This window comes from Rana temporaria, chromosome 8 (genome assembly GCF_905171775.1).
Source record: "Rana temporaria chromosome 8, aRanTem1.1, whole genome shotgun sequence".
NCBI classification, from domain to species: Eukaryota; Metazoa; Chordata; class Amphibia; order Anura; family Ranidae; genus Rana; species Rana temporaria.
Window position 1 is genome coordinate 83,057,618 of NC_053496.1, and position 22,110 is coordinate 83,079,727.

Consider the following 22,110-nt stretch of genomic DNA (forward strand, 5'->3'; position numbering starts at 1 on the left):
TTTTAAGACTTGACATGTTTGGAATCTATTTACTTGAAGCAGTTCCTTCTTTATAGCTTACCAAAAATGAGTATTATATTGTGTTTGTTTGCAGTATGTTTGCACTAAAATTCATTTTATGTTTTTCCTGATAATATACGTACAGTTATGCAAATATTGTGCAACATAAAAAAAATTCAACAACCAACTTTTTATTCTAAAATACCTTTTATTTTAGAAATGATATTAGGTTGTGGAGGTTTAAGTTATTTTAGAGCCAAAATGTAGATTTTAACATGTGTCCAAAAATGTAATTATACATCAGACAGGAGGCTCATATCTTATGCATTATCTTTCTTTAATAATGCCCATAGCAGAAATACAGTAAACATTTATTGTAACTTAAAAAATTCAAAGAACTACCCTTCCCAGCAGTCCCTGGGCCAGTGTAGCCCCTCCCAGACCGTAGCCTATATAAGGGACTGTCTGAGGTAACCTATTCCTCTTTCTTTCTGCTCATAGCCAGAACTCAGATAAGTACATTACTCTATGTTTATAATTTTTATGTAGGCTTGCTTGTTATTTGGTTATCAGCAGCCCTTTTTTAATTTGTGTAGATCCTAATGTCACATCGTCTTTCCACAGGGTGCTGGGGATCCCCCCCCCCCCCTCCCACCCCGGCTTTTATTACAGCTACGGAGGTTTTTCCCTCCTCCGCTATTCCCTTCAACTTCCACCTGTATCTGTATATACCCTCTGATCCCCTCAGACCTTCATCTGTGTGTTGTTCTATCAACCTTCTGTCTTATGAAGCACAACTGATATTTCTAAAAATGATAAACGTTTAGTTTTGCTGTATGTTTTTCCCACTTTGCTATTTGTGCCACCCGTTTTGTAGAGAACGCGGTTTCCTCTGATGTGTACATCTTACAGTCATTGGGCTTCTTTATTTGTTTATTTTACAATATACCGCTGCTTTGCTTCTTTTGTTTCCCCCCGGTGCGCTCTGCACACTGCTCGTTTTCTGACTGGAGGTAGGACGGCGCCATTTTAACATCTCGGCGCCTTTTTTCCTACCTCCCTTCTTCTCCTCAGAGCGTCTCATCTCTGAGGGGGGCGTGGCGGTGAGGATCTCCCTGCACCAATCGCGCTATTGTCGCGAATCGACGGCGCCATTGCTGCGGACCTGTCCTGGGGACCCCATACTCCGTGTGCAAGGCCGTCTCTCCCCATCGCCGCCACGCCAGGGTGCGGGCGGCTGTATGGTTGGAACTCTGTGTAGATCTCACTGATCTATGCGAATCACGTTAGGCCGTAGTCTCGCGAGACTACGGCCCCGAGCCTCACGTCTAGCTCCCCTTGTGGTGGGGAATATCTCCCCTCATCTAACTTCTGTCACTCACACCTAGCTGGTGGGGAATTCCTCCCCTCCCCTGCTTCTGTCACTCCTTCACCTTCAGTCACATTAACATCAGTTCTTGTTCTGGGAATTTATTCCCCTGTAGTCTATTCTACATATAATGAATATATTAATACATGTAAATAAATAATAAATTTAAATAATTATACGAATGAATAAATTATTGACTTATTAAATAAATATAAATAAATCAATGAACATAAATGTCTATAAATAAATAATTTATACAATCTATATGATTGAATAAATAAAAAAATATATAAATATATATAATAAACAAATTTTAAATATAAACTATTAAACTATACTTTATATATAATTGAATAAATAAATACATATATATATATATAAATAAATAAACAAATTATAACAATAATTGAATGAATTATAGAAATTACTATACAAGTTATAGTACATAACTTCCGTATCTTCCTGTGCTGCACGGCCGTGCTGTCCGCAGACAGCTGACTCCTCTCCTGTGGCTGGCGACAGATCCTTTACTCCCTACTGGTGCCACTGAAGTGGTGGACGCAGCCCGGGAAGGCCCTACCTACCTCAGTGCTGCACTGGTTCCTGAGCTGGTCGGTAGGTCCGTCCAGACTACCAGGGCATCGGTTGTTCCAACCCACATGCACCCCTATGTCCGGATCTCCCGGCAAGGATATAACACCCCTGAGTAGGGCAATGAGTCCCGTATGCGCCGTCACATTAATGTGGCCTCCGTCTCCCCGGCAGGGGAAGTAATTAACATGCCCCAGGCAGTACCCTCCCAGGACTGCCGACCCATTGACTCCCCGACAGGGGAAGTAAATAACATGCCCCAGGCAGTACCCTCCCAGGACTGCTGACCCTCTGACTCCCCGGCAGGGGAAGTACATAACATGCCCCAGGCAGTACCTTCCCAGGACTGCCGACCCACGGACTCCCCGGCAGGGGAAGTAAATAACATGCCCCAGGCAGTACCCTCCCGGGCCTGCCGACCCACTGCCTTCCCAGACTCCAATCGACCCCCGAGCCTCGGAGAGATGCACATGCAGAGGCAGCGATCCGCTAGACGGACTGAGCCAGACTCCTCGTGGACTCTTCCAGAGTCGTCCGCGGAGTACGAGGCGGCTAACACCTTTGAGTCTGAGGATGAAAATGATGATGATAATGATGATGATTATGTGAGCAGTGGGCACATGGCGCTCCATGACGACGCCAACCCTAGGTCCCAGGGTGAAACCTTATTGGACTCTTGTGGAGTACCATTTTTCGATCAGGAGGTGATTGGCCACCCACACTCCGGTGACTGGGCACCTCTACCTGAGGTGATCCAATAGATCGAATGCTGGACCCGGAGATCGATCGGTACGCTAACCGGACAAGTTGAGGGTGGAATACTCACCCTTCCATTAGCAAATACGGTGGTGCTCACTCCAGAGGTGGATCCCATAATCATTCAGTATTCCAGGAAGGGAATAGAGAGGGCCTTTGGGACCTCACAGTACTGGGTCTTAGATCTCTGGACCTATCACCTAACCCTACGCCTTAGTGAGCAGGCTACCGCCTCTGTAAGCCGGTTGACCTAGCACAATGGGATCACGCTAATTGATGATATCTTTAAGACGGTAGGACAAATGGAGTTATATTACCAGGCGTATACCTGGTTCACCATCCCATTCGGTTTTTCAAACCTAACACCGTCCTAATGGACAACAGGTTGCTAGACCTTGGACCAAACAGCTGATATTAGAGATGGACCCGCTCTCTTTGAACTTCCTCAACAACATCTTCCCGATCAGGAAGAAGAAAGGCGGTTTTTCGTCCGGTGGGAGCTTGAGAAATCTCACCAACTTACTGCCCTGTGGAACAAGGGTGAGGTTGAACATCTACTTGAACGACCTACTTCTAATGGCTGGTTCCCCTCGCCTAGCGAGCGAACACGCCTCCTGGATGGTCGGATCGCTTCGCGATCTGGGACTCCTCATAGATCACGAACACCTATTATCTCCCCATTTCAGGAGATAGAGTTTTTGGGGTTCTTGGTGGACACCAACCGAGCGATCCTTCGGCTACCCATACCCAATTAGCCGCCATCCGCAAAGACATAGTATCATGCTGGACAGCAGCGGGTGTCCTTACGCGGACTGACTCGCTTAGTCGGCCTGTTCCCGGTGTCAATCCAGGCCACTCTCCAGCCCCTCTTCACTGTCGAACCCTCCAGAGACTCGAGACTCTACATCTTCGCTAGGGGCTTCGCTATACAAACTAAGTGAAGCCATGGTGGACCTACGGTAGTGGTTACGTCATGCCGTCAAACGGAACGGCGAGACATTTTCAACTCCTCACCGGATTTCGTCATAGGGTCGGATACCAACCGCCTCGGCTGGGGTGCTCGGTGCAGTCCCTCGTCCTCCGGTAGGACGTGGTCCGCAGAGAACCCTCGGCTGCACATCAACACGTACACCCCTGACGGCCTTTTTTGCCATCGGAAGTCTGTTGCCACGCACGTCCATCTGCTGTGTGCTATTGCGTTCGGACAATGTACCCTGCAGTCCGGTACGTCGATCGCTTGGTGGGTCCCTGATCCAGAATCCTAGCGGATCTAGTAAGACTTCGGGCACTTCTGCCTGGAATGCAACATCGTCCCGATTGCGGGATATGCCACAGACTATCCCTATAGGGTGGCAGATTGGATTCTCGTTACCTGACCGATTCCAACGATTGGCGACCGCACCGGTCAGGGTCCCTGATCCTCGCTCACTTCGCGGATCCTTCTCTATGGACCTGTTCGTTCCCCGTATCAACCACCAGTTTCCGCGCTCTTACAACCGGAGGCCGGATCCGGAGGCGCACCATGTGGACGCCCTCCACCAAACGTGGTCACAGGGGACACATTACGCGTTCCCCTGTTCCCGGTGACCCTCAGGGTCCTCCTTCACTTAGCAAACCGGAGGGCATCAGTCGTGCGGTTCACTCAGTGGTGGCCGACGCAGCCATGGTTTCCCCTCCTTCTGAGGATGACGGTGGAACTCCCCAGGTTGTTTCCTCATTCCCCCCACCTCCTCGCTGGTCCGAACGGGGATCTGCACCCTCTACTCACGAAGCACATCCTACCTCTCCTCACATGGTTAGTATCGGGGTTCCGGTCGCAGACTACGACCTTTCGGGAACAGCTAGGGATTCCCTGCCTTGGACTGGGCCCCGGGACTAGATCGGCAGCTCGATCTGCCTGGGGACTCTGGGTTACTTGGTGTGATCAACGACGGGTCGACCCCGTTCAAGCGCCAGGGTCTGTAATAGCCAATTATCTGGCGGACTCTTTGGATCCGTTGGTGTGTCAATTTTGAAGGCGTTAAGTTTAAATCGCCCAATGTACCAGCACATTTGGGATTTTTCCAAGGTCATGATCATGTTCTCGGGCTGGGGGACGTTGACACTCTGTTTTGAGGTTCCTGTCTTTCGAGCTTACTGTCTTCTTGTGTCTGATTTCCATCATCGTGGGTCAGACGTCAAGGCTTTGGACATATCCAGGCGTCATTCCTCGCCTCAGAGACTCAAGTCTTTTTCCGTCGTGCGTTGGACCAGACGGTACTTCGATCGGTTTTCTACCCGTTCTTCCCCGCACATCCACAACTGTATGTGGTCCGCTGTCTACAGACTTATATGTCCTTGACAGCCTCGCTGCGATCTTCGCAAGTCTTTCAACTCCTCGTTTCCTACGTTAATCCTCTCTTCCCGGTTTCCTCTGTGACTTACTATAGCGGCGGACTGTTGTCAGCGACCGCTTTTCCGCCAATCCCGCTTTGAACAGGAGGTACACATATCTATGTCAGTGTTGTGGATTATTTTGATTGTTATTGGTCATATGCATTGTTATAGCTTTGAACTTGCATAAGATATGAGCCTCCTGTCTGATGTATAATTCGAGATTTTCCTAGCTTGTGACGGAAAATATTAATTATATGAAGACAGGAGGCGAGTATCTTCCCTCCCAACCCAACCCTGTCACGAGGTTGTCTCTCTCTCGTTCTAGACTGATGAACCACGCACCCTGCAAGTCGGAGGCTGTTACGCCCCGGGAGTTCGTTTTCACTATCCCAGTTGGGATTGCTGTCCGTTTCGATCCATGGGTTTAGTTCACCGCAGATGGAGGTTCCTACTGCGTTCCAGATCCGGAGTCGGGATGCCGTTGACTGAATCCGTTGGTCCATGTTCCTGAGGACAACTGACCGGTCGGCTCCGAATGGTTTGGGTTTTTCTTATAGTCCCCGTTGGGATGAAGTTGGTCCGGATGAAGTTGGTCCGTGTTGGCCTTGTCCTTTCATTTCCTCCAGATTCGGATGTTGTGTTCCGGTCGGAAGGTTCCCGGCAGCCGCGGAGATGTCTAATTGGACTTTCGGTTCCTGTTTACACTAATTCGCATGAAGAAAGAGGAATAGGTTACCTCAGACAGTCCCTTATATAGGCTACGGTCTGGGAGGGGCTACACTGGCCCAGGGACTGCTGGGAAGGGTAGTTCTTTGAATTTTTTAAGTTACAATAAATGTTTACTGTATTTCTGCTATGGGCATTATTAAAGAAAGATAATGCATAAGATACTCGCCTCCTGTCTTCATATAATTAATATTTTCCGTCACAAGCTAGGAAAATCTCGAATTATGCTCTAGAGGGGAATAAGTAGTTAATCCTATATCAGCAAAGCAACCACCAACAATTTATCAAAAACTAGTGAAATCACAGATCAAATACATAATTTACTAAAACTGGTGCACACAGAATCTTGTGCAGCTCTGAATAGAAAGCAATCAGCTTCCAGGTTTCATTGCCAAAGCTTTATTGAACAAGCTGAAGTTAGAAGCTGATTGGATAATATGCAGATCTGCCTCAGATTCTGTGTTCACCAGTTTTAGTAACTCCTCCTCTCTGTTTCTTGGCATTTGAAATTGACCTCCTGACTTTCCTACATAAATCTGCATGTGCGATTATTAACTACTTCAGTCCCGGGCCATAGTAAAAAGACGGCCTCCAGGTGGCTCTATAAATCCGGGAGGCCGTCTTTTTACGGCCTCGGGTCCTCCGGCCACTGGGGGGCGCGCGCATGCCAGCGGCGGCATGCGCGCACGCCCGGCGCGTCAAAGCAATGCCGATGCGCGTGCCTGGCGGCCGCGATGTCCTCCAGGTACCCGCGATCGACAGTTTTAGAGCAGGGACGTGGAGCTCTGTGTGTAAACACAGAGCTCCACGTCCTGTCAGAGAAAGAGGAGACTGATGGTGTCTCCCTTGTACATAGGGACACATCATCGGTCACCTCCCCCAGTCAGTCCCCTCCCCCCACAGTAAGAATCACTCCCAGGATACACATTTAACCCCTTCCTCGCCCCCCTAGTGTTAACCCCTTCCCTGCCAGTCACGTTTATACAGTAATCAGTGCATTTTTTTAGCACTGTTCGCTATATAAATGTGAATGGTCCCAAAAATGTGTCAAATGTGTCCGATGTGTCGGCCGCAATATCGCAGTCCTGACAAAATTCGCAGATCGCTGTATTACTAGTAAAAAAAAAAAATAATAAAAAAAATGTCAGAATTCTATCCCCTATTTTGTACGCTATAACTTTTGCGCAAACCAATCACTATACGCTTATTGCGATTTTTTTATTATTTTTTTACCGAAAATATTGGGCCAGATTCAGAACGGAGATACGACGGCGTATCTCCGGATACGCCGTCGTATGTCTGAGTGTGCGTGGTCGTATCTATGCGCCTGATTCATAGAATCATAAGATCCGACTGGTGTAAGTGTTTTACACCGTCGTATCTTAGGCTGCATATTCACGCTGGCCGCTAGGTGGCGCTTCCGTATAGTTACGCGAGGAATATGCAAATTAGGTATTTACGCCGATTCAGAAACGAACGACCGCTCTGCGCTTTTTTTTAACGTTGTTTGCATTAGGCTTTTTCCGGCGTAAAGTTACCCCTGCTATATGAGGGGTATGTGCGGCGTATCCTATGTTAAGTATGGCCGTCGTTCCCGCGTCAAATTTTGAACATTTTTACGTCGTTTGCGTAAGTCGTTCGCAAATAGGGCTTTGCGTAAGTTACGTTCACGTCGAAACCAATGAGGCTTTGCGGCATAATTTCGAGCATGCGCACTGGGTTTCTTTCACAAACGGCGCATGCGCCCTTCACAAAAAACGTAAAATACGCTGGATCATGTTAAATTTAAATAAAACACGCCCACAACATACCCATTTGAATTAGGCGGGCTTACGCCGGCCCACATATGTTACGCCCACATAACTTAGGGCGCAAGTTCTTTCTGAATACGGAACTTGCGCCCAAAGTTACAGCGGCGTAACGTATCTAAGATACGTTACACCGGAAGAAAGATAGAGCATTCTATCTGAATCCGACCCATTTTATTTTTTTTCAAAATTGTCGCTCTTTTTTTATTTATAGCGCAAAAAATAAAAACCGAGGGGTGATCAAATACCACTAAAAGAAAGCTCTATTTGTGGGGAAAAAAGGACGTCAATTTTGTTTGGGAGGCACGTCGCACGACCACGCAATTTTAGTTTAAAGCGACGCAGTGCTGAAAGCTGAAATTTCGCCTGGGCAGGAAAGGGGTATAAATCATATATTATGAAAAATACAATATATATATATATATATATATATATATATATATATATATATATATATATATATATATAGTGGTAATATATTGCACTTTCTTTCAAATCCCCCATTAACCACTTGCCGCTCGCCCACTGTCAAATGACAGAGGAGTGGTGCGGCTCTCATTCTGAGAGGACATCATATGACTGCGCCCCAGAACGGACGCTCTATCGTGCCCGTAGGGGTACCCAGCGTGGTTTTCATGGCCACACTGTGTTCCTAGGACACGATGCAATCCCGATGTCTGTAATTCTACACACACTTAAAGAGTGTGTGGCAAGGAGAGCCGATCAGCGTCATCTCCTTGCAGGGGAGAAAAGGGCAGGTAATCAGGGCACTGATTACAGTAAATCCCGAGCAGTGACCATCAGTAACACCAATCAGTTCCCATGAGTGCCACCAATCAGTGCCCATCAGTGACACAAACCAATGCCCATTAGTGATGCCAGTCAGTGCTGCCTTTCAGTGCCCATTAGTGCCTATTCATCAGTGCTGCCCATCAATGCCCATCAGTGCCACCCATCAGTGCCCATCAGTGCTGCCTATCCATGCTGCCTGTCAGTGCCCACCAGTGCCGTCTATCAGAGCCCACCGGTGCCACCTATCAGTGCCCATCAGTACCACCTATCAGTGCTCATCAGTGCCACATATCAGTGCCACCTATCAGCGCCCATCAGTGTAGCATATTAGTGCCACCTAATCAGTGCTCATAAGTGCTGCCTCATCGGTGCCACCTCATCAGTGAAGCCTATCAATGCCTATCAGTGCAGCCTCATCAGCGCACATCAGTAAAGGAGAAAAATTACTTTTTTGCAAAATTTACTGACAGAAACTAAAAAAAACTTTTTTCGTTTTAAAATTTTTGGTCTTTTTTTTCTTTTCTTTTGGTAAAATACCACCAAAATAAAGCTCTATTTGTGCAATAAAAAATGTATTTGGGTTCCCTGTTAAAAAAAAAAAATGTATTTGGGTACAGTGTTGCATGGCCGCGCAATTGTCATTCAAAGGACGACAGCACTGAAAGCTGAAAAATGGCCTGGGCAGGAAGGGGGTGAAAGTGCCCGGTATTGAAGTAGTTAAAGTCTAGGTCAAGCCAAAACATGTTTCTACTTTTAGATAGAGTGGTGAAGAATTAGGACTCCTGTTGGGTTTAACTGTTTTCCACGGTTCCATTTGAGAAATGTACCCTCACTTTCTGTCTCATTGCTGCCAAATTTCAATCCGTCTCTGGCCAGCTTAAAACAGCTAAACACTTTTTTTACTGAACAGCCTGCAATGGGAATCTGTGACCAGTGACAGTTCTGAAGTCTCTTTGGGTACGTCTGACCTCAGCTCTTTTTAATTGGAATGTCACATACAGAGCCAGTGTCAACTATAACCTATGCAATCTTTAATAATACAGTGATATGTGGGTGTTATTCTCACATGTACCCAGATTTTCTATGTTTCCATTTTCTCAGCAGCCCCTCTAATGATTCCCCGTCCACTCAGAACTTGATATGAGCTGCATGGGCTGCTCTGGCTATAGGAGCCCTTTCTCTGCAAGCAGCAAGTTTCACTTTCCTTTCTTCATTTCACTATCATAGAATGCAATCACATGGCATGATTCTAACTGTATATATAGAGACTCTCATCCATCAGGTACAGCAAGAAGCTCCAGACAACAGCAAGCACAGTACATCCGAAGATAAGCCATTCAGAATGAGGTAATTCAATTATTATCATTCAAACTGTAGGCAGTGAGCAGACTTTCTCCAGCTTTACATATTCTAGCCATATCTATGTACTTACTGACATCCTTTGCTAAGCGATGCATTTATTTTTTATTTTTTGAATGATTCTGTTTTATATATCAGTGTAATCTTGACATTTTTTTTCATTAGATTTTAAATTTTTAAGTACAATATATCAATTTTTTTTTCACTCTTGCACACTACTTTTTAGAGCTGTACGATCCTGGATTTAACCTCCCTGGCGGTATGATTCTGTCTGGAATTACGTACCAAAAGCGGTACCATTATTTTGCAAGGAAATTTGGGTATTTGTACTGTAGGCCTGTAATTTTTAGGAATAACTCACTTAAATCTGACCAAACAAGAATCTTGTAGGCATCCCGGGTATGACATTTTTTTAAAAAACAAAATTATAAATTATAATATAATAAATAATTATAAATAATTATAACAAATAATAATATAATTATAATAAAAATTATTCAATAATGTAATCAACTCAAAATCACTGAAATTTGCTCAGTTGCAGAATTGTCGCTGTCATTACTTTTATTTTTTTATGACGAATTTCCCCACAAATCGCTATTGCACATTTCTGCAAGTGATTATAATTTATTATCGCTGTTTTCTAGCTGATCTAAAACCATTTTTGACATAAAGGGACACTTTTGGACAATCTACAGTTTCCAGGCAGAAAGAACAGTTTTTATTATATAAAAGAACATGTAGGGCACTGGGCAGACCACTAGGGACAAGGGGGGGGGGGTGTATTTTTTACATACAGTACTGTAATCTATAAGATTACAGTATACTGTATGTATTGTGTTTGTTAACTTTTTTGAATTTGGCGCCGTTCTCCGCCCCCGTGCGTCGTAACGTCGCAGGGAACGGAGATCAGCGGCACACGGGGAGACTGTGAATCGAGCGAGGAGGACCCGCTCGCTCACACAGCGGGGTGGCATCGCTGGATCCAGGGACAAGGTGAGTAACTTGCCTGTGGATCCAGCGAGAAGGTAAGCCGCGCCGCTGCACACTCTGCACGTCCACCCCGAGCGTGACTCGGGGATACCGATCCTAACATTGAAAACCAACCCCGAGTCACGCTCGGGTTTACCGCTAAGGGGGTTAATGAGAATCACAATTTTTTTGTTTAGAATAAAAATCACGATTCTCGTGGCATAACATCATCTTTTACATTATACAAAAACATTGGGCTAATTTTACTGTTTATTTTTATTTTTCATTAATTGAAGTGTATTTTTTCCCCAAAAAATTGCATTTGAAAGACCCCTGCGCAAATTCAGTGTGACATAAAATATTGCAATGTCTGCCATTTCATTCTCTAGGGTCTCTGCTAAAAAAATATATTTAATGTTTGGGGGAGGGGTGGGGGGGTTCTAAGAAATTTTCTAGCAAAAAAATACAGATTTTTACCTTGTAAGCAACAAGTGTCAGAAAAAGGTTTGGTCTTTAAGTGGTTAAACTGCCCTCATTCACAGACGGAAGTTCATTCCTTTGATCTATTCTAAAGGAACCAACTGATACATTTGGGTTTAAAGGTAAATCCACTTTGCACTGCAAGTGAACTTGGAAATGCAGTCGCTGTAGATCTGAGGGCAAGATCTGAAATGAGGGGAAGCTCTGCTGATTTTATTATCCAATCATGTACAAACAAAAATTCTGTTTTTGATTTTCCTTGCATGTCCCCCTCAGATCTACAGCGACTGCACTTCCAAGTTGAAATTGCAGTGCACTTATAGTGCAAAGTGGATCTGCCTTTAGTAAATAAACTTGATTTACTAAAACTGGAGTGTTAAAAATCTGGTGCAGCTCTTTATAGAAACCAATCAGCTTCCATGTTTTTTTGTCAAAGCGTAAAGTAGTATTAAAGGGGTTGTAAAGGTAATTTTTTTTTCACCTTAATGCATTCTGGTGAAAAAACATCAGATGATGCCGAAAACACCCCCCCCCCCCCCCCGAGCCCCCGTTTTACTTACCTGACCCTTTGAAAGTCCCGCGCTTGCCCACATCATCCTTCTCGAGTCGAAGCCTGGCTGTTGATTGGCTGCAGTGGATAGATTGAAAGCAGCGCAGCCATTGGCTGGCGCTGCTGTCAATTACATTCAATGGCACGCCGCGCCGGGGGGCGGGGCCGAGTGATACAGTGGCGGCTATAGCCGCCGCTGTATCATGGGAGTGCGCCCACAACAGCTCCACACTATGCAAGCTCGCTCGCATATCTGTGTGGAGTTGTTGCGGGGAGGAGCCGAGAGAGTCTTTTTTTTTCTTTAACCACTTACTGACTGCCTGCCGTCGTTATATGTCAGTACTTTGAAGAGAGATATCGTTATGGCAGCAGCTGGCTACCATAACCCCGGCATCCTCTTCTTAAGCGGGCGGTCCGCTTTCAGATAAAAGTAGTCTCTGCGGCGGATTCAAGGCAAAACCACTTTTATCAAAAGGAGGGAGAGGCCCCGCCACGCTCCGGTACCCTCCGCCGCTTACTGGAGCCACCGGCAGCAGCAGGGGCGATCGCGTCTTGTCTCCTGTGTGGTATGGAGATGAGTGAGGGGAAGATGGCCCCCACCCATCTTCATACGATTGCAGGGCGGAAGCGACGTCAAAACATCACTTCCGTCGATAGCTCTTAACGAGAATTTTTATTTTTATTTTTTTCAAACAACATTTTATTTTCTTGTTTTATTGCAATTTAGTGTAAATGTGAGATCTGAGGTCTTTTTGACCCCAGATCCCATATTTAAGAGGGCCTGTCATGCTTTTTTTCTATTAGAAGGGATGTTTACATTCCTTGTAAAAGCAATAATTCCAGACGTAGACCTCCTCTGTAACTCATAACATGCAACCTGTAGAATTTTTTAAATGTCGCATATAGAGATTTTTAAGGGTAAACGCGGGAGCAATTTTGAAGAGTGACATGTTGGGTATCAATTTTCTTCCCAAAAAAGTGTCCTGGTAAGACTGCTGCGCAAATACGGTGTGACAGAAAGTATTGCAACGACCGCCATTTTATTTTCTAGGGTGTTAGAAAAAATATATAATTTTTGGGGGTTCTAAGTAATTTTCTAGCAAAAAAAAAAAAACGTGACATGTCCCAGAAAATTGCAGGAAGGGAGGGGTAGAGAAATAGTGGGAACGGGTACCTGTCAAAACTAGGAACCCACTTCCCTCCAACAAAAAAAAATGATATGCCAAATATGGCATTGGAGGGATAGAGGAATGCTTAAAGCGAAACTTCCCCTTTTGGATGGAGATCCACTTTAAAGCCAACCGCTGGCTGAAAATTGTAATGCTTGGATGATGCCTGTAGCTGCAGACATAATCCCGGGATTAACCACTGCAAACCGAGGATGTCATGAATGAATGTAAATGAATGATGCAGCTGTGTGGGCAGAGCCCTGCACAGCCGAGCAGTTTTGACAGTGGGTGTGGGGAGGGGTTCCCCCACTGGCTGTCACGGGGGGGAAGGGAATCAGGGAGTGCAAGGAGAGGTGAACAGTAAAATGTTACATATTACACCCTAAATAGAGATGTAACATGTAACATGTTACTAAAGGTGAACTTTGCCTTTACAGGGAATGAGTTTATCCTTCGCTGAGATCAAAAAAGTAGTAAATAAATAATAAATCAAAATCTCTTACTAATGTAACTGTTCTGGGCTATTTAGATTTGAAGTAGGTCTTCTACCGTGGGGCCACTTATATGCATTGCTGTGTTCGTGCTGAGAGTGAACTGCAAAGCACGCTCCCAACACAGAGACCAAGCTCCCATTGAGAGCCCTATGGGGGTTATTTACTAAAACTGGAAAGTGCAAAATCATGTGCAACTCTGCAAAGAAACCAATCAGCTTCCAGGTTATATTGCAAAAGCTTCATTGAACATACTGAAATAGAAGCTGATTGGCCACCATGCACAGCTGCACCAGATTCTGTGTGCACCAGTTTTAGTAAATCTACCCCTAGGTCTCATACTAACCACCTGGTTCCTGATCACTTCAATCACTATGATAATGTCTGATTGTCTATCACAGTGGTCAGTCACTGTACAGCACTGTACAGCCTGCCCATCTCCTTTTTTCTCCTTGGACTGAACTGTGATCAAGCCAGGGACAAGAGCCAGTCAATGCATTTCTCTGCATTTGAGAAACAAATTGATACACCTAAGCCCAGCCCTAAAAGCCTCCAGTGTGTGCCTCATGCCTCATAGTCTTTGTGCCCCCTGCACGCCATGTTAACAAGACGTAACAACGTGACCTTAATTTTTTTTTAAAAACACCCATTTTTCGCCGCTTAATAATAAAAAAAACACCCCTCTGGCACCCGAAAAGCGCAGCGACAATGCCACTAAAGCACCACAAAAACGACCTGAGCTTTAGCACTGTTTTACCAGCGCTTCAGTGTGAAAGAGGTCTTAGTGCGGCATGTTGCTTGGCATTCAAGCAATGAGTCGCTATGCCTAAGCCAAGACCCAAGTGCCTCTATTATCTGCCTGCCCCACTACCTCCTGTGCCCTTCCTGTCAAGGACCACCAATTTTCTTATCCCAAAGAGTCTTTGGGGTTTATTAACTAAACCTGGAGATTGCAAAATCTGGCACAGCCAATCAGATTCTAACTTCACCTTGTTCATTTAAGCTTCGACAATAAAACCTGGAAGCTGATTGGTTTCTATGCAGAGCTGCACCAGATCTTGCACTCTCCAGTTATAGTAAATCCACCCCCTTTGTGTCTTCTGCACCCCATGTATTCCAAGTGTACCCTGTGGGCTCTTATGTTTCCAAGTGCACCCCATGTATACCACTCTGCCTCCACATGCACATCTGTGTGCCCCCATGTCTCCAGGAGCACCTTTGTGTGCCTCCATGTCTTAAAAACGTGTCCCTGTGCCTTGACCACTTTTGGGCCACCATGTACGCTCTGCAGTTGTCTGGCCAGCTTCACCCCACCATCATTACCCTCTGCTGCGTCCCTACCTCGGGCATGCTCTGCAACCACCAAAATTTCCTTTTCTTCCGTGCTATGTTGGAAACCCAAAGAAAACGTGCAGTCATAGAAAGCTGTCTTGTAAAAAAGGGTGGTAAATATTTGCATTGCTTTCCTTGTTTTGTGGTTTTAACTTGAACATGCTGTATATGTTTCTGCAGGAATATTATAGATACTACTAGAGTAAGTTCTTCCCTGCTTGCCTCTTCTACAACCACCTAACTGTAGCCTGAGCCCTCAGTGAAACTCCAGCCTATTCTCAAAAAGAACCAGTCAGCATCTTTGTCATAACGTGAATCTCTAAACTTAAAGTGAACCATGGCCAGATTTTGGACTCTCAGCAGCTCTCGCTCCCCAGCTCGCGCTTTCAGTAATGACTCAGGAGCCTGTCGATGTCTTGATCTTTGTGACAATCGGTATAATGTAAAAAAAGGTTGCAGTAGAGCACCCAAATCATCCCCTGCTTTAGTACTACTAGCAGGGCCACCATTAGAAATAATGGGGTTCTGTACAGGCCTACCAAATCCAGTGACAAGGAAACAGTGGGCAGGGTTGAGCCACACTGTAAGTGTCAATAGACACAATAGAGAGCAAGACTGTATTAGTACTCCTAGCTCAACCTGCCTTTGCGTACACCCTAGCAAACCATTTGCTAGGGGGTACAGAAAGGCATGTTGAGCCAGGAGCAATGGCAGGGGACCCCAGAAAAGGGGGATCTGGGCTGTTCTGCAAAACCATTACACAGAGCAGGTAAGTATAACATATTTGCTTTTGAAAAGAGAAGTTAATATAAGTTTAACAAGTTTAACAACACCTATAACAAGTAACCTGCTTTACAAGTAAAAAGTCCAAACAGCATGACAAAATGTTAGCGTGACTCGGAATTTGAAAGACTTGGGAACCCGCAAAGAAGTAGAAATACAAGTCCTGTGGCAATTAGCAGTCATAGTCAGGGTACAATTAACCTCCTTAGCGGTAATCCCAAGTCTGGCTCGGGGTGAATTTTCACTACCAAAAGCAGTAACCCCGAGCCACAGGATCGCATTGCAGGATCCACATACAGGTTACTTACCTTGTCCCCTGGATTCTGCGATGTCTCACCGCTGTGTCTCCTCTTCCGCTCGATTCAGTGCCCGAGTGCCAAGCTCGGTTCTCTCCGAGTGTTTTGGCAAACATGACTATAGTTCAGGTGTCAGACCCAAACCCCATGGAAGTCAATGGGAGCTGAATGTTAAAAAAATAATAATGACCATTGGCTAGGCTAAAATGCTAGGCATTGTCAAACAAATGGCACCAGGGGAAACTGAGGAGTGTGCACTGGGTAATATGTACCAATGCAAAAAAAAAATTATTTTAGTTCTGGAAGCAGAATTTTTAGAAATATACACTCCTAATTTGTTCACACGGTATCTGGGTGCCCCCTTAATGCTAAAGGAGGCTTAGCGATTCCAATAAACTCCCCACTGGTGGACTCCCACAATCACTAGGGCCTTATTAACATGAAGGCAAGATGCTTTGTCAAAGCCTTCTCTTGCAAGGTGCCCCCCAAAGATAAGAACAAGTAGCCTTATATGGTTTGGGTGGGGCAGTGCACTTTTCCTTCATTTCCTGGCCTGTCAGGTTGAATGCTCAGATAAAGGTCTGGTATGGAATTTTAAGGGAATCTCGCTGTGTTTTTTTTTTGCCTGGGCCTCCCCCTTAAAATCCATACCAGAAACTATTTTTTTTTTATATTTGTTTTTTGCATTGAGCCCCCTTAATATCCATAACAGGCGTTATTTAAAATTATATTCACCCCTTTGCTTACATGGCCTGGGGTTCCTTGGGTACCTGCCATCATCATTAACAACAATTGACAACTGTCATGTGTAATTAGGGCAGCAATTCCACTATTATATATGACTTCCAGCTCCTGCTAAATGGGTTAATGTTAACAGGCAAGGATTGGTTTGAACTTGTGTTTAGACAGAATCTTAAGCTCATTCCTAGTCATCATAAATTAGTGTGATCAGTAAGTTGTACATATAATAATAAACAAAGGAATAATGAATGTAGCATACCTTCAGTATTTGACATCCAGAAAATATGAATTTTGTTAACTCCCAGCTCTATAAAACAAAACTATTTTCAGCAGTGATCACGAAATGAAATGATTATTACAAACGGCGAGAAAATAAACAGTGGAAATGATAGTGTCCCCTAACTTTGGGATTCAGTGGAGGAATGCCCCCTTACTTAGCAGTCTGTAGATTACATTGTTGATCAGTAGGAAGACTACCTTATTCACAGACAGCTATAAAGATCATTGATGGCAGTGATTACTGAGAGATAGAAATTGTTCATTGCTTGACCCCTAGCAAATTTAAAAACACAAATCCCTCATTAAGAAAAGACACACAAGAGATTGGTAGGCTGGAGAGTAAAGGCTCTTTCACACTGAGCTCCCGTACAGGTCTGTCTGTCAGTTTTTTTTGCGGACCTGTACGGGCGCTCCGTGCTCCTCTATGGAGCCGCGGATGTCAGCGTTGACATGCCCGCTGACATCCGACCCGCTCCGATCCGCCAAAGTGTGACGGAGGAAAAACCTACTTTTCCTTCCGTCTGGCGGATCGGATCGGGTGAACACGGACATACGGTCCGTGTTCATCCGATCCCCCCATAGGGGGGAGCGGAGAAAAGACAGGGTGGTCCCTGCACAGTGTGCGGCGACCGCCCTGTCATCCGCCGGCTCAGCGGGGATCAACAGAGCGATCCCCGCTGAGCAAGCGGAGGTGCACGGGGCGGATCATTACTGATCCGCCCAGTGTGAAAGAGGCCTAAGGCCTCGTGCACACGACCGAGTAACTCGTTGGGCGAGACACATCGTTTTCCTCGACGAGTTCCTTGTTAGGCTTGTCGAGGAACTCGACAAGCTTGCTTTGCGTACACACTGTCAAGACAAAATCTCCTCGTTCTCAAACGCGGTGACGTACAACACATACAATGGCAGGGGAAGTTCCATTCCACTGGCACAACTCTTGGGGCTGCTTTTGCTAATCTCATGTGTTTGCGGGTTAAGTAAAAGTTTGTTAAGAGACGATTTGCACTTTTCAGTCTGTTACAGCTTGAAAAATGTGTTATATCCATTACAAATGCTACTTTTACTCCCGTCTCATACTTTATTCTGAGCAAGCGCGGGTTTCTTAGCATACACACGCTCGAGTTTCTCGACGAAAACCAGCCGACGAGGAACACGACGAGCAAATTCAAACTCCCGTCGAGGAAAAAGAGAACTTGCTCTCTTTTTTGCTCGTCGAGTTCCTCTACAGTTTCCTCGATGAAAAACGTACACACGACCGGTTTCCTCGGCAAAAAAGCTCTCCCACCAAGTTTCTTGATGGATTCTGTTGAGGAAACCGGTCGTGTGTACGAGGCCTAAGTGTTCTGCAATTTTTTACTCCCTTTCTGAAATGCGTGTTAGTTTATATTGCCCTGTCACCCCAATGATGACATGTTATTGGATTGAATGATATATAGTGCCAATTTGATATTATGGTATGTTAGACAGTCAAGTGCCCCTCCTTTATCATCCTGGATCATGTCTTCAATCAAAGACACATTGCTATTTTTAATGCATTTTTTTATTTCTAACTTTTCAGTGACATCTTAAAGAATTCCTTGATGGATCGTCTACTGAAATTCCAATGCCATTTTACTTGGAACCTGCTTGGAGAAGATGTACACATTGATAATGTGGAAGAAAGGCTAAATGATCAGGTTGTGTTTTTGCCAGATGCACTCAAACACAGGATGTATAACCTCCTGGCTTACCTAAAGCATCTCAAAGGAGACCATGAGGAAGCCATGATCCAGCTCCAAAAAGCTGAGGCACATATACAAGAGTCCAGCATATCAGAAGATTCAGATGTTAGGACAACTGTCATGTATGCTAACTTTGCTTGGGTTTTCTACCACCAGAACCAGTTTATCAAGAGTTTCACCTATGCTAAAAAGGTGGACACCATTTTAAAGCAATATGAGTCTCCTTCAAAGAAAAACACTCTTCTGTTAGATATATATGGTGAACAAGGCTGGACTTACTTATCATTTACAGGAGAATACTATCAATGGGCTGCGGAGTGTTTTGAAAAAGCTCTAGAACTTGACCCAGAAGATCCAGAATTGAATTCAGGCCATGCAATGGCTGTGTATAGAATGGAAGGTTTCAGGTTCCACAGCAAAAAAAACGAACAAATCGTTTCCACTCTTGGAACGAGCTGTTAAATTAAATCCCACAGATACAGTGCTGAAGGCACTCCTTGCTTTGAAATGTCTAGATATGAAGAAGTATGATCAAGGAGCTATGTTAATTGAACAAGCTCTACAAGAACAACCAGAATCTCCTTATGTTCTTCGATATGTGGCAACATTTTACAAAAGAAAAGGACAGATGAAAAAAGCTATTGCAATGTTTAAGAAAGTTCTCAGTTTAACTCCTACATCCTGTGCTGCTCATTATCAACTTGGCATTTGTTACAATAGATTTATAAAAATGCCCAAAGTATTAGAGGGTCAGTCTACCCATGATATTTTGCAGCAAAATTCTGAAGCAATTGCAAATGCAATATTTTACTCAGAAAAGGCTGTTGAGCTAAATAGGTCATCTGTGCCGGCTCACATTTTATTGACTAATGTATACATGAAAGTTAATAACTACCAAAGGGCAAAAGAAGTAGTTGGCAAAACTCTGGCCATAAAGAATATCAAGTGTGAAGAGAAACAAGAGGTCCATCACAAATGGGCACATTATTTATTGAATTCTAGAAGACCTGAGTCTGAAGCAATAAGCCATTTTAAGGAAGTGATAAAGATACAAAGTCAAACAAAGTTTGGAAAAAACACCATAAAAAAACTGGAAAGCCTTGCAGAAACCATGATTGTTCAAAATTCAATGGATGCCACTGGACATGCTTTGCTTGGGTACATCCACCAGCAAAGAGGACAGGATATCACAGCACTGAAGTACTACAATAAAGCTCTTCTATTGGAGCCAGACAACCATGAGTACTTAGAAGTTTGTTCTGCTTTGCAGACCACGATATCATGATATAATATTCTACAAAATAAGAAGATGAGAATGAGAATGTACTAACTGCATTAAGCTATATTATTGGTCATTATTGGATCTGATCTTAAAGTGGAATTTCAGGCTATTGTCTATCAATGCGTAAATCTGCTCCAGCCCCTTCTAAACACTATTATAATTACACTGTGAAAGGCAGATGCTTATACTTTCCTATTCTGAGGGCACTCCATGCCAGTCACATGATCTCCCTAGAACAGTGGTTCTCAACCTTCTAGTGGCATGACCCCTTGATAAAATTTCCAAAGTTGTGGGGACCCCTAACAGTAAAATTAATTTTCATAGCGTGGGTTGAAAGCACCCAAGGCAAGACAAGTAATTTGCGCCCCTAACCCGCGGACATTTAGCGCTCCCTGATTGCCTTCCACTCGTACAGTAATAAAACCCCTTATAGTACATTTTAGGATGTACCACTCTTTCTCTTTGCTCTCCTTTCTTTCCCTTTCATCTCTCTCTATCCTAATTCCTTGTTTTTTTCCCCATCCCTCCCTCTAACTTTTTTTTTTTTTTGCACTCTCGTTTTTTCCTTTCTCTCCGTTTTTCTTTGTTCCTCCCCCTCTTATTATCTTCCTTCCTAGGAGAACAGTGCGGGCTTCAGGAACAGCCCAGGATTTGGTGACCCCTAGCAAATCATCATTTGACCCCCGAGGGGGTCCCGACCCCAGGTTGAGAACCACTGCCCTAGAAGGTAGCTTCAGGGGAAAGGGGAGATCGGAGACAACAAATGAAATGCCTGGGAGGTGACATCACCCATAGGCTTGCTATGGGGCATACTTTGTCAGCTGTCTCTCCTCTCCCCAAAGCTCCCACTGGGAGCCAATCCCATGACGGAGCACCCAGAGAATAGGTAAGTATAAGTATCTTTCCTTCACAGGGTAGTTACAATAGGTTTTAGAAGGGGGTGGGAGCAGGTTTAAGTTTAGTTAGGCAATAGCCTGGAATTCAACTTCAACTGCTGTAAATATTGTAAATGTAAATCTGGCTATGGTTACTACACTTTGTTTTGATTTTGGCAAGGCCCTATTGCTTAAATCTGGTGATATTAACTAGAAATCAGTTACTATAAAAGGCACTTATATTAATCTTACTCTTTTAGGCTCCATGCACACTGGGCTTAAAAAAAGTCTGTTCTTTTTGGAGTAAAAAAACATACATATAGAGCATTTTTTGTACAAAGTTTAGGTGAGTTTTGGAGAGTTTTACGTTTTTTCTGCCAGTGAGCTCCAATCAGAAACGAGAATGAGAAGGGTTTTTTTTCCTGCCTCTAAACGTTGTTCTCAAAAATATGCCTGTAATTGTCCTAATGTGTATGGACACATAGGATAACATTGAGTTGCTTCTACAGGCAGAACACAAAACTCCTGTAGAAGCAACGTTTTTTTATTCCAGTGTGCATGGAGCCTTAAAGTTATGCTGATTTAATCTTTCTGTAAATTAGATAAAATATGTAAGAAATGTATTTTAAGTACATTTTATGAATCAGTGAAAGGAAAAAGTTCTCTCTAATCCCCTCAGACAATCAGATCCTATTTCCCATTTTTAAAACTGTACTAGAGGTATGAATGCTGGATTACTGAGCCGGGACAGTTAATAAGTAGTTTAAAACCACTTCAGCCCCGGAAGATTTTCCCCCTTAATGACCAGGCCATTTTTTGTGATACGGCACTGCGTCATTTTAACTGACAATTGCGTGGTCGTGCAATGTTGTAACCAAACAAAATTGGCGCCTTTTTTCCCCCACAAATGGAGCTTTCTTTTGGTGGTAATTGATCACCTCTGCGGTTATTATTTTTTGCGCTATAAACGAAAAAAGTTTTTTGCTATAATGAATATCCCCACATTTAAAAAAACAAACAAATTTCTTCGTCTGTTTAGGCCAATATGTATTCTTCTACAAATTTTTGGTAAAAAAAAAAAAACAATAAGCGTAAATTAATTGATTTGCGCAAAAGTTTTAGCATCTACAAAATAGGGGATAGATTTCTGGCATTTTATTATTTATTTATTTTCTACTAGAAATGGTGGTGATCTGCGATTTTTAGCAGTATTACGACATTGCGGTAAACAGATCGGACACTTTTGACACTTTTTTGGGACCATTGACATTTATACAGCGATCAGTGCTATAAAAATGCACTGTTTACCGTGTAAAGGTCACTGGTAGGGAAGGGATTAACATTGGGGGGGGCGATTAAGGG

At 44.1% G+C, this 22,110-nt stretch overlaps 1 pseudogene; it reads left to right on the plus strand.

The window, feature by feature from the left end:
* Nucleotides 1–9,669: 9,669 nt before the first annotated feature.
* Nucleotides 9,670–20,178, plus strand: LOC120947108 (annotated as a pseudogene).
* The last annotated feature ends 1,932 nt before the right edge of the window (nucleotides 20,179–22,110 follow it).